This window comes from Marmota monax, unplaced genomic scaffold, assembly GCF_021218885.2.
Source record: "Marmota monax isolate L192 unplaced genomic scaffold, Marmota_monax_Labrador192_F-V1.1 WCK01_AAM20220418_F8-fsc00220, whole genome shotgun sequence".
NCBI classification, from domain to species: domain Eukaryota; kingdom Metazoa; phylum Chordata; class Mammalia; order Rodentia; family Sciuridae; genus Marmota; species Marmota monax.
Window position 1 is genome coordinate 1,389,810 of NW_026693909.1, and position 13,352 is coordinate 1,403,161.

Sequence of the window (13,352 nt, forward strand, 5' to 3'; positions counted from 1 at the left end):
CACCACACCACCAACCACACCACCTCCACCACACCACCAACCACACTACCTCCACCACTGTCACCACCAATCACACTATCTCCACCACTGTCACCACCAACCACCTCCACCACCACCAACCACACCACCTCCACCACCACCAACAACCACACTACCTCCACCACTGTCACCACCAACAACCACACCACCTCCACCAACCACATACCACCTCCACCACACCACCAACCACACTACCTCCACCACTGTCACCAACAACAACCACACCACCTCCACCATCACCACCAACCATGCTACCTCCACCACTGTCACCACCACCAATAACAATCACACTTTTCCCACCACCACCACCAACCACACTACCTCCACCACTGTCACCACCACCACTAACCACACCACCTCCACCATTACCACCAACCACACCACCTCCACCACCACCACCAACCACGCCACCTCCACCATTACCACCAACCACACCACCTCCACCACCACCACCAACCACGCCACCTCCACCACTGTCACCACCAACAACCACACCACCTCCACCATCACCACCAACCATGCTACCTCCACCACTGTCACCACCACCATCAACCACACTACCTCCACCACTGTCACCACCAACAACCACACCACCTCCACCATCACCACCAACCATGCTACCTCCACCACTGTCACCACCACCAATAACAACCACACCTTTCCCACCACCAACACAAGCACACCACCTCCACCACTATCACCAACAACAACCACACTTTTTCCACCACTGTCACCACCACCACCACCAATAACCACACCTTTTCCAACACCAACACCACACCACCTCCACCACCACCAATAACAACCACACCACGTCCACCAACAACAACCACACCACCTCCACCACCACCCACAACGACCACACCTCCTCCACCATCATCTCTAACATCATCATCACCAACCACATCACCTCCACCACCACCACTTACATAACCACATACCACCACCGTCAATCACCCCCTCCACCACTCTACCACCACCATCACTGACCAGGTGCTGGGTAGAGTGCACTGAGCACTCAGGGCCTATGGGGAATAAACTGCCCTGCAGGCCTTCCTAGATGTTCCCAGGCCACAGTGGTGGGCATCCCAAGGATCTCCACTGCGGGTGCACCTGGCAGAAGGCTTTTGTCCATTCCTCTGTGGAAGGGCTCAGGTAATGCACTGGGACAAGCCCAGTAGGGGCCCAGGCAAAGTCCTCAGGCCAGCCCTGGGGGCACAGAGGTCTCCACCCTCTCATGGGCAGCAGGGCCTTTCTCCAAAGTGGGGATCTTTATCCTTCTCCTCAGTCCAGTTAACTGACTAGTTAGACAGGGGTGTCCCAGTCCCAGGGGAGCAAGGGGAGTAACTGTGACACCTGGAAGATGGAGGTGGGGAGGGAAGAGAGAGAAAGAACTCTATGGGTCAGCTCTTAATGTCCCCTTAGGGCTGCTCAGGGTCAAGCCCTGGTCAGGCTGGCACTGAGCATCAGACAGCATTTGTCTGGGCTTAGGCAGTGGCCAGAGGCTTCCTGGGCCCAGCCAGCGCTCGGCATGGCCCTGGGAAGCTGGGAGCTCTGCAGATGGAGAACCACTGCTGGCCCTGGGCCAGCTTCCAGAGTGCACCTGCCAGCCTGCAGCATCCCTGCCCCTGGTCACCAGTGACCCTACTCCCTCTGCCCAAGTCCAGCGGCCAGGATGAGGCTGAGTCTCCCTGGTCGTCACGGCTGCTGCTCTTGCACACACACAACACACATGCACAGAGCGCTCTGCAAGCAGGAGCACTCGGTGGGTGGTCTAGGCGGCAGCCCCCACCCCGGCAGGGTGCCCTGGCACCTTGCCACCTCTGTCCCTGGGCAGTGAGCCTGGCTTGAGCTGTCCCAGGATTGAGAGGGGCATGAGGTGGAGGGCAGGCCCTGGCAGAGTTGCAGGGACTCTGGGCACTGGGAGGTGGCAGGCCGGCCCAAGGTGAGTCAGGGCAGCTGCTTCCCGCCCAGGAGGCAGGGGAGTTGGTGAATTGGTGATGCCTCATCCCGCCTGGCTTGGTCTTGGGAGCTTCCCAGACACAGGGTGACTCAGCAGGGAGGCAGCGGGGGCCAGGAGAGGGCGTGCCCCACGGGACCCTGGCTCTGTGCTTCCCCAGCTCCCGGCCCAGGCCAGGCCCAGCAGCTGAGGGGCCTCTCCCAGTCACAGCCTCCGAGGAAGGGTCTGTGAACGTGGGTGGGGAGGGGGCCTCTGAGTGGGGAGAGGAAGAGCAGGCCCTAGGTGCCTGGGAGCCAGGGACTTCCCGGACCACAGGCCTGGGATTGCCAGGGGCCCCAGCCAGACCACAGGCGTGTCCAGCCAGGGGGGGGACTCAGGGCTGGGAAGGGAAGTGTGGCCTCCCTGCCCTGCTCCAGGGACCCTGGGGGGGCATGCCTGTTGGATGAGTGTGGCCGCCCAGCTGCAAGCGCTCTGCCCCGCCCAGGCCCGCCCCAAGTCCCCCAGGCCTTCCCACCCCCCGGCCCTCCCAGGGAAGCCCCACCCACCCCTTCCTCCCCAGGATGGTGGGAAGCAACCGAGTCCAAAAGTCAGGTCTGGAGAAAAAATCTCTCCAGGCCCTGGGCCTGGGAACCCTGCACCTTGAGCTCTCCCACACTGCAGCAGGCAGGGGGCAGGACAGAATCCCCAGGGCTTCGGACCTAGGGAAACTGAGGCACACAGCGCTCTCCCAAGGCTCCGAGGGGCACAGGAAACAAACCAACTGCCACAGCCCCCAGGGGCCATCCGGGTGGGCCTGCTCAGGAGGGCTGGGCCCCCAAGCCAGAGTCCAGGAGTGGGGTCTCATCATGCCTCCACCCAGGAGATGGATCTTGGTCCTGGGAGGGGTTCTTACTAACCCTCTGTTCCTGTGCCATCCAGGAGGGGGCCCCATGGCTTGGGGACCTTGGGGGACAGCACTGCAGGCCCACCAGCCCTCCACCCTGGCTCCACGAGGGCAGGGAACATGCCAGGGACAGGCTGCAGGTGGCTGCATGTCACTTCCTGCTATGGCAGGAGACGCACATGGAGCCCCTTAGACTAGGTGCCCCGGTGCTCCACACCAGCCTGTCTCCCAACTTGGGGGACCCTCTAGGGGAGTCTCTTTACAACTGGCTTCTGTGAACCCATTAAGGCAGGGAGCCCTGCCCCAGAACCTGGTAGCTGGGGGGTAGTGCCAGGCGGGGCCATCTGTGGGGGACCAGCACTCCTTTCTCCTCTTCCTGCTGAGGAAGGGCTGGTCCCCTGTCCCCACCATACAGGGGGCTCCATTTCACTAGAGTAGGTTCAAGAATGAAGCACAAGAAAGGAGCTACCCGAGACCCACTGCCCTCCGCTTGAGTGTTTCTGGGACCCACTCTCCAGAGTCACAGCAGGTGTCCCTGCGCCCCAATTCCAGGCACAGGCAACCTTGGCACTGAGTCTGCTGTGAGAGCCTCAGAAGTCTCCACACAGAGCCTGTCCCCGTGGAGACCTGGCCCATGAGGGCGGCCACTGCCAAGGGCTCTCATTGCCCAGCCAGCAGGCCCACACCTCAGGTCACCTGGATAGGAGCTCCCTGCCCTGCCAGTCCCCTCCACCAACACTGGCCCTCTCTGACAGGGTGATGTCCCACTGCCCTGGGCCTGTGAGCAGATTCTGCAGCCCTGCCAGATGGGCATTCTCCTGGTGGGCAGCAAGCCCCCTTAGGGTGGGGACAAGGACTGCTGGCTCCATAAGACTGCCCAGCCCCTGGGCAGCCTGGGACAGGGCATCTGCACCCGTATTGTCACTTCTAGCTTTAAGAACTTGGGTGGTGGCAGCATGCCCAACCAGCAGAGCCATGGGTTGCCACCTCCCCAGCCCCCTCCTCCTGATCAGTGGCCCACCCCATACAGAGCGGGTGCAGGGGCTGCCTGGGAGCCTGGTGCGCTGGGGCCTGGCCAGGGCCAGAGCTGTGGGCCAACCCTGGCCGGGAACTGGGCTGAAGGCTCCTTCCTGTCGGCAAAATCCTTGCCTACCGAGCGCAGTCCAGGAGGGGACAACCAGAGCCCTGTGCAGTGGAAAGGGCTGAGGGGATGAGCCCCCTTTGGCCAGGACCCAGGACCTGGCACCCACGGTGTCGACACCTCCTCTGCCGGGGGCTTCACAGACCTGCCGACTCAGGGCCACCAGGGTCCCAGATCCCACGTCACCACAGGACTGATAAGGGAGCAGGACACAGGTTTGGGCCAGGTTAAGTGGACCTGTTTATTCCAGGAGGTGTCCTGGCCCACTGAGTCTGCCTAGGGCCACTGCCTTGGGTTCTCCCTCACTCATCACAGAGGTCACACAGGGGGCTCTCCCCAGAAGGGGAGGCCACTGAGGTAGCCATCTGTGCTACACATCAGCCCCACCAAGTGACCCCACTGCCCAGCTTGCAGCCCTGGTTACGAGGCAGGCTCTGCTGCCCGCTCCAGCCACCTCGGCTCTGCCCAGGACACATCGGTGGCCTGGCCCGGGCGCCAGGCTGGCTGAGAGAACGGCTCCGGAAGCCAGCAAGCAGGAGGGCCGGCTGACGGGCTTGGGCCACTGCCGCCTCAGGCCCAGCCCCATCCCTGGAGGCCCTGCTGTCCCAGACCCAAGGCCAGCCAACCTGCACGGGACACAAGTCCCACCTGGACCCTGGCTACTGCCAGCAACAGGAGGGCTGGGAGAACCGCAGGGCAGAGCTGGGCTGGGGTCCCTGGGCAGCCCGGGAATCTCGATGACCCTTCCGCCAGGCCCTAGACCAGAGGCCCACTGTGTGGAGCAGCTGCCCACAGGAGGTGGCCACAGCAGCAGCAGCTGAGCCAGAGGCGCCCCACGTGGCCCCGCAGGACTGGTGGGGGCCAGGCCTTCCTCCCGCCCACCGGCCCAGCCGAGGTGGCCAACAGATGCTGGATGGCTGGAGGGTGCAGGTGGGGCTCCCGCCTGGGAGTCAGGTGCCAGCCCAGAGCCCCCAGGGCCGCCTCCTCGGCCAGACTGGTTGTCCAGAGCCCTGCCCAGGCGCCTGTGAGGACCCAGCCACCAAGCTGGGCAGGGGCTTTGCCTGTCCACGGGGCTCTTCTGCCAGGCTGCCGGCTCCGCAGGATGACGCCAGCCAGGGCAGGCAGATGGGTGGGGCAGAGCTCCAGGACCAGCATTTGCTCTGAGCTACGTGAGCCACTGACACAGCACCCTCCTTTCTGGAAACTGTGAAATGGGTTGTAAAAAAAAAAAACAAAAAAAAAACAAAGCGCCGCTCACTGAGATGGCGGCAGCTCCTGAGAAGCAAGGCCCTTCCCAGGCTCGCTGAGCTCCTGTTGCTTCCGGAAGCCCAGCTGACTGCTGGCAAGGGCCTTCCTGGCTCTGTGTCTGGTGGCTGCACCCGCCACCAGCGCCAGCTCCCACCCTCCCTCCCTCTCACACCCGCGCAGGCTCCCCTCTCCCCCCAGCCTCCCCATCTCTCTGAAAGGTTGTTCAGGCCCTGGGGACACCCAGCTCTGTCAGACCCAGGAGAGCTGTCCCTTGTTCTCCCAGGGGACACCAGGAGCCACGAGAGACTGCAGGTGTGGGCAGCCTGGATGAGTGGCACTGAAAGTGCCTTTCCCGGGCAGAGCCAAGCCCCTTGGGGAGCAGAGGAGGAGAGGAGGAAGGACAGACACCCCTCCGCCCTGCCCCACATTCCTCTCATTCCAAGGGATGGAGGGAGGACTTCCACGTGGGGCCTCCTCCTGGACACTGAATGTAGGGGGAAAGGCTAGGTCCAGCCCGCTTGGAGGCAGGGGGCGGCATCTGACCATCTGGCTGCCCAGGAGGAGGAGGAGAGGCCACAGATGAGGCCAGGCCCTGGTGGAAGGGCCACTCTAACCCTCACCTCGGACCAGGTGACACATATCAGGCCAGGAGAGCATGTGCGCGGGCCTTGACTCCCAGATACAGCCCAGGGACACCCCCCTAGCACAAGACCACATGGGGAGTGTGTGCTGTAGGAGTAGGCAGGGCCAGGGTGGCACGGGCTGGTCTGAGCCAATCAGGAGGCTGAGGCAGGAGGACTGCAAGCTCGAAGCCAGCCTGGGTAACTTAGTGAAACCCTGTCACAAAAATAAATAAATAAAAAGGGCAGGGTGTAGTTCAGTGGTAGAGCGCCCCTGGTTCAATCCCCGGCACCAAATAAAACAAAGCAAATAAAAAATCCCATCCTTGGGGCTGGGGATGTGGCTCAAGCAGTAACGTGCTCGCCTGGCATGCGTGGGGCGCTGGGTTGGGTCCTCAGCACCACTAAAATAAAAAATAAAGATGTTGGGTCCGCCGAAAACTGAAAAATAAATATTTTTTTAAAATCCCATCCCTGGGCAGGAACTGTGTGTGGACTCTCATGGAGTGTGTCTCAAGAGTGCACGCTTGTCTCTGGGTGTGTCTGTGACTAGGTGTGTGTGCATGGCTCTAAGTGTGCACCGTCTGGGTGTGCAACAGGCTCTGGCTGGACACACAGCTAGGGCCTGAGGCCATGGGTGCCAGCCTGAGCTGACTCCACTCTTGGGCATGAGGGTACGTGGGCTGGGCAGGTTCTCGAAGAAGCTACTGCCCAAGGGTCAGGCCTCCACCAGAATAATCCCCTTACTGGCTGGGCAAGCACTGGCAAGGCTCCTGGCCCGTCTGCCCACCTGATCCACCTGCAATGGGGGCACGTCCAGGCCCACAGGTGGTAGAGGGACTCCAGCCTCCTGAGTCTACCCCAGCTTGCAGCCAAGACCCCAGCCCTGCCTGCCTGAGGGCCAGCCCCCAGCTCTGCCTCTCAGCCACCTCTCTGGACAGGAAGTGGCCTCTGGTGTCTTGTGTATTCTGGAGAGCTGGCCGTGTGGCCCCTGGCCCATCTCCCCTCCCACGTGGAAAGCAGGATGGACCTTCCCCAGAATGAAAGCCCTCTCAGGCCCCCATAGGGGCAGGCTTGGTGGGACCTGTGAACCCTCTATCTCTGGGCAGTCCCACCCTGAGTCTGCACCACAGCCACAGGTGTCAGTCCATGCAGCAGTGCTCAACCCACATCTGGCTGCACTGAGCCACTGCTGCCACCACAGCCACCGTCCCCAGCTCCCTACAGGTGGCTGGAGGAGGGAGGCTAAGCAGAGCCCAAGGAGGGAGGAACAGGAGAGGGAGGGAGGCGGGAGGCAGGAAGGCCGGGAACCCGGGGTGGGGGTGGGGAGGCCAAGAATGTGGAGCAGTGGGCGTGGGACACGGGTGGGCGGAGGACACAGCAGTCACTGGGAAGCCCCTCCGCCATCCCAGGAGCACCCTCCAAACTCCCCCTGGCCCAGAGGAAGCCCCTCTCTGCCATAATAGGAAAGCCCTGTGGTTGCTGGGCCACTCAGCCCAGCCAGCGTGGAAATGACTGGAGGCAACGATGACAGGGGACAGGCCAACCACCTCTGCCCAGAACTAATAAAAGAAAAGGAAAATCACATCTACGCCTGGTTCTTATTAAAAGAGTAAATTTAGCTTTTGGCGAGGGCAGGGGAGCAGGGGGGCCAAGGCTACCCACTGGGGTGGCCCTGGACTCCCTCCACCTTCCAGAGTGACTCAGAGTGTCCCCAGGGTGGGTAGGTGGGGCACAGGGGCCGCCTGTCTTCTCTTCCTTGGTCATCCCTTCCTTGTGTCCCTTGCTCCCTCCCCTGAGCAGGCAGGTGGGCCCCCCCCACGGGCAGGGCATGGGAAGGTGGCGGGGGCGGGTCAGCCCCTTCCCACGACCTGCCCCCACAGCCTGGGCAAGCACCCTACAGGCCAGCGCACACAATGTCCTTCCCACTGCCCAGAGGAGGGCCAGCAGCTGGGTGTGGGCCATGCCAACCAGATGCCAGGTCCCACATGCATCAGGAACACCTGTGCACACGCACACGCACACACCGTGCACCCCACAAGGCACACCCAGGCTCGCAGACTCACAAATACACAAGTGTGGGCTCACACATGCCCAGTGCAGGTCCCCTCAGAGACCGGCTGGAGGCTCTGGTGCAGCTCTGGGCACCCACACCGCTCTCCTGCACGGGCAGGACTTACCATCTGTCAGACGGACCACCCACAGCACACGGACCCCCGCCCCCAGCCCACTGTGGTGATGTTGGCCATACTCAGTGGAGGGCCCAGAGCCTGGGCAGCCTGAGGAGTTAAGAAAGTGGAGACAGGTGCAGGCCAGGGGCCACCTGGGGGCGGGCTCCCTGCCCTCCTCCGTGCCCTCCTTGCAGGTCCATGCGGCCTGGCCTGCCTGAAGGTGTGGGGCCTGCAGCCCTTCGTCACAGGCCTAGCACCTGGACTGCAACCACAGCCAGCGCTGGGCTTTGTGATGGCTCTGAGGGTAGTCACTGCCCCAGACCCCGGGTACACAACAGCTCCTCCCCCACCGACCCCACCTGGGGTACCCACCTGGGCCGTGACCCCAGAGCAGCCCCCTGACCCAGGCCTCCCTGGTGGTCACCCAGCCTGGCCCACACAGACCCGCGGGCAGACTCTGGCTCATGGTAGGCATCGTTCCCAGCAGGGGGTCAGCTGCCACCCTGGGCTGGGAGAGCTCCCTGGCCACTGGAGCTCAGGAGCACCAGGGAGCTGGGGACGGTGGCTGTGGTGGCAGCGGTGGCTCAGTGCACACCAGCTCAGGAGCAGGACCAGCACCAACGACTGACTCCCAGAATAGGCAGGCCTTGGGGAGTGGGAGCAGCACCAGTGGGGTGAAGGGGCACTCCAGGTCATGCTGCCAGTGACAGCGTCCTGGCCTCGTTTCCCAGACAACTGCTTCACGAACAGTTGGCTCAGTCACCCAGCAACTCACACTCCAGGGCTGCCCTCTCAAGGGGACTCGTCACCCTTCCAGACTTTCTTTCTCAATGCCACGCTCACACCCAGCCTGGCTGCCCCTGAAAAGTGCTGCCTGGCCCCCTTCCCAGTGAAGCTCCCCCCGGAACTCCCCACCACCTGGGACCCTGCGCTCAGCACCCAGCTGTGCACGCAAGGGGCAGAACAGGAACCTGAGGGGGGTCCAGGCTGGCCCAGGGAGCAAGAACCTTACCCCGGGATGAGCAGGGGAGAGGGGGAAGGGCTGGGAAGGAAACACAAAGGTGCAAGTTAGGGTTAGGGTTAGCCTTGTGCCCCGGGGAGTGGGGCACCCTGGGCAAGGTGGCCAGAGGGGAAACTGAGGCAGTGGCTGCCTGAGTCCAGCACTCCTGGCTGGGGACAGCTGCCCAGCCTCTGGTGCTCCCACACCTGGAGTCCTGGAGGGGCCGGCGAGAGGCGCGGCCGAGCAGGCACACGGAGCATGAGGATGAGCACTGAAGGCCGGAGTGCCGCGTGGAGAAGATGTCACCAACTGTCACAAACGGTGTTTATTTCTCAGGAGAATGCATTGCCAAGTCAGGGAGCTGGGGGCCACTTGGCCCCTGGGGCCACCAGGACTGCATGCCTTCTCCCAGAGGCACTACAGTGTCCTTCAGTGGCTTCCAAGTAGGGACACAGGCAGAGGTGGCCGCGGCCACACAGGGAGGCCACAGCAGGACTCCCTTCTTCGTCTCCCCAGGAGAAGGACATCCCAGGGGCCTTGCTCTCTGGCTTAGGTGGCACTTTCAGAGGGGATCTCAGTGGTGGAGCACAGGCCTGGCATTGAGGCCCTGGTTCAAACTGCAGCACCAAAAAAGAAAGAAAGAGCGGAGCCAAGCCTCCCGCAGCCCCGCGCTCCCCTGTCTGAGAACGAGGAGAGCCTGGGCTTCCTGGCAGGTGAGTGTTTCTCAGAACTCCTTTAAGCAGGGTAAGGGGGACTTCTGGGGTGGGGAAGCCACATCCCATGATGAGGGGCTCCCAGGAAGAGGGCCTGCGGCACCCAGGTGGCGGGGTGACATGGGAAGAGGGCCTGTGGCACCTAGGTGGCTGGGTGACATGGGTAGAGGGCCTGCGGCACCCAGGTGGCGGGGTGACATGGGGGCCTGAGGCTCAGGGCTGGGGCTGCCCGGGCAGAGTGAGGTCCCTGGAAGTGTTCCCCCTGCGATCTTCAGAGAGTTGGCAGACCCACAGGGGCTCTCAGACCACCCTGGTCCAGACGGCCAGGTCAGGGCAGTTCCTATTCCCAGGAAGCCGGGCCCAGGGAGGGGCGGAGCTACCTTGGGTCTGCTCCAGAGCCTGGGCTGGCCCAAGGTGGGCTGGGGGAGCACCCTGGGGGACCTGACCCCACTTGAGCAGGCAGCCGGCACGGAACAGCTGGAGAAAGTGCTGCCCAGACCAGAGGGCACACCCCCTGGTCATCCAAGCCACAGAGCAAGCCCTGAGCATTGTCCAGAGAGTGAAATTCAGTCCCAGCTCCTTCATTAGAGAGCCTCTGAATGCCCACACTGTGCCAGGGTCACCCCCTCGCCCTAGGCCAGCCGGGATGGGAAGAAGCCATGGGTGGCCCACGTGCTCTGACCTGTAGCCCTGGCCCTCCACTCACAGTGGGTCACAAGGATCCTCAAGCTCTTTGGGGGCCAACTTGCTCCCCCCTCGAGTGGTACAGTTGGGAACCCGCTCCCACAGAGGGTAAGATGCTGCTGGGCTGAGGGTGGACACCAGTGCCCTGGGGCCAGGGGATGCCCTGCACGTGTCAGGGGGCCCCACATGGAGGGGACACCCAGAACGGAGGCCTGGGGCAGCAGTGATGCAGGGTTTGGAAGAGAAGAGGGGAGGACATGGGGGGGCAGGATATGCAGTGCAGCCTGGCCACATCCAGGGCCTGAGCTGGAAGGGACAGAGGTGGAGAGTGAGGGGGTTTCCAGTGAGTTCCAGGCTTGGCCTGGCCACAGGATTCCCAAGGGTGTCTGCCCAGCCAGTAGCCAGAAGGCAGGGTGGGCAGTTACAGCCACGGAGAAGCAAGGTGGCCCCCAGTTCACCCCGGATGCACTCCTTCACAGCCCCGCTTCCATGAACAGACTGGCAAAGTGAGGGGCCACCCGCAGGGGAGTCAGACAGGCTGGGCCGGCGTGCCATACTGTGGAGTGGCCCTGTGGGCAGGCACTGTCTCCGCCAAGGCCAGCACAGACCTGAGGCCCACGACGGCCGGGGACCCCCCAGTTAACCTGAAGATGCCCAAGATGCCCACAGCCCCGGCCAACACAGGTCCCAGATTCTTGACCCACAGAAGCTGTGAAGTTAGCATCTGCTGTTTCCACTGCTGAATCTGGGGAGATCTGACAAACGGCCCCAGCTAACTAACACGAGGAGACGAGACCGGACACGTGGCTTACAGCATCACCACAAGCTCCAAGCAGAGGGAGCTTCGGGAAGGCAAGGGGAGGTCCTGCGGGAGGGGGGACAGTGGCTCAGGGGACATGGTCTGCCTCTGCACAAGTGAGAAATGCAGATTGTGGCAGGAAGCCTCCCATGTCCTGCTCCGCTGTCCCAAGTGTCCCTGAGTCCTGAGGGCTGTGTGGAAAAGCGGCCCCCGCCTGCCAGGGCACAGGCACCTCCCTGTCTAGGCATCTGGGGGTACCCCACAGTTAACCTCAAAGGAGCTAACGCTCAGAGGAGCGCTCCCTGGTCCATTGCCCACCTAAGGGCCCAGTTGGCAGCCTGGACTTGTGCTGAGCATTCCCCATGATTCTGCACCTGGGCGGAGGCCGTGGAGCCGGTGTGTGGTTTCCGGTTTTCTGTGGTTTCAGCTGTGTGCACGTGGACGGGGGGGATTTCTCAGGGTTGGCCTGAAGATGCATTACAATTCAATTTAGATTTAATTTTAATATTAATTTAAAGCCAATTAAAAGCTTATTTTTAGGATACCCAAAGGGACGCAACAAGTCTCAAAAAGGGGACTGGCTTCCAGGCAAACTGCCCATGGGGTGCCCTGCTGGCCTGAGGTGGCCGTGGTGCAGAGCAGAGCAGAGCCGCAGATGGAGGGGCCGTGGAGTCTGGCTTCTCCTTCCCGCACAGGGCAAGGCGGCCATGCGCCCAGGGCTGGCTCACCGGCCAGGGACAGAGGGGTCTGCTCTCACTGCTCCTAAGTCTCACCGTGCCCACACTTGGGGCCCAGCTCCACCTCCTACCTGCCCAGACCTGCTGGACTGGGGGACAAAGTGACCTGGGCCATGTCAGGCTAAGTGCAAATGCCTTCTTGATCAGGACCCGCCGTGGGCACAGGGACAGGAACAGGGAAAGCTAAAAGGGAAGAGTGACCCATTCCTGGAGGGGCAGGGCCGTGAGGAGCTCGTGGGTAGGACCTCACGGAGATGAGCTGGGGGTGGAGACCAGCCCAAGCTCTGGGGATGACGGGCAGGACCTGCTTAGAGCCAACAGGGCGGACTGGAAGGCCACTGCCGGAGGGCTGAGGTGGGGGGGCCTCGCAGGGGGGACATATCCCCCACCAGCCACCACCCAGGCCACCAGCACCATGGCTCCACGGTGCAGGCAGAGGAGAGGAAGGAAGGGGGAAGGAAGGTGGGTAGCCGACCCACCCTCAGACCTCAGAGACCCTGCCTCCCTGCTTTGGTCAGGATCCTCTGCCTCCGCTGCTGAGGAAGGAGCCAGCCCCAGACATGGCCCTCCCATCCAGAGTCCAGGTCCTTCCTAGGGTCCTCGAGCCCACTCGTCCTCCCCATGCCTCACTCTCAGTGGCCAGGGCTGACCACAGCTCTGAGCCCTGCTGCCTGGAGGGGCAGGGTCTGGGTGCTGCTCCCTCAGGCCCTTCGGGGCACCCCCACCATGAGCAGACCCTCAGCTGCAGCAGTGAGGGCAGGGCCGCATCTGCCCCAGGACGCAGAGGAGCCAGGTCTGACTCACAGTCCCCTTCCCCAGGGGACACAGGCAGCCCCGCCCTCCTGCCCTGGGGACCTACCCCAGGCCATCTGCTGGTGTCCCTGACAGCCCCCTTCAACTGCACTGCCAGGGGCTCTAGGAGTGTAGGCTGACCCCACCCCAGAGCAGGGCCAGGGCCCCTCTGCCATTGCATCACTCAGGAGGAGCGAGGACAGACGGGGGTGAGGAGGCTCGATCTCTGCACTCAAGTTTCCCAGTTCTGTGGTCACAGCAGGTTCCAAAGCCTCAGCGCCTGGAGACAGACACCAAAAAGAGGGTCCCCTCTAGCTCCTCGGAGTGACACAGGGTCAAGGGGGTGCCCAGGCTACCTGTGTGGGTCCAGCCAGCTCACGTGGGCTCTTGGATCAGATCCTGTGGCAGGGAAGGCCAGCAGTGCCCACAAGGGGCAAGCACCGCTAGATCTGTGTCTGAGGTCCCACAAAGGCCTCTGGCAGGAGGAAGACCAAGTCCTGGGGAGAGGCCACCACACTGACCACCAGGCGCTGTGCAGTGAGCCCCGGCCTGCAGGAGACAGACA

At 62.7% G+C, this 13,352-nt stretch overlaps 1 protein-coding gene across 6 annotated transcripts in view; it reads right to left on the minus strand.

Annotated features, from left to right (window-relative positions):
- The window catches only part of Bahcc1 (BAH domain and coiled-coil containing 1), a 56,552-nt gene that overhangs the window by 33,792 nt on the left and 9,408 nt on the right, over positions 1-13,352 (minus strand). The gene's annotated exons all lie outside the window — the stretch shown is intronic.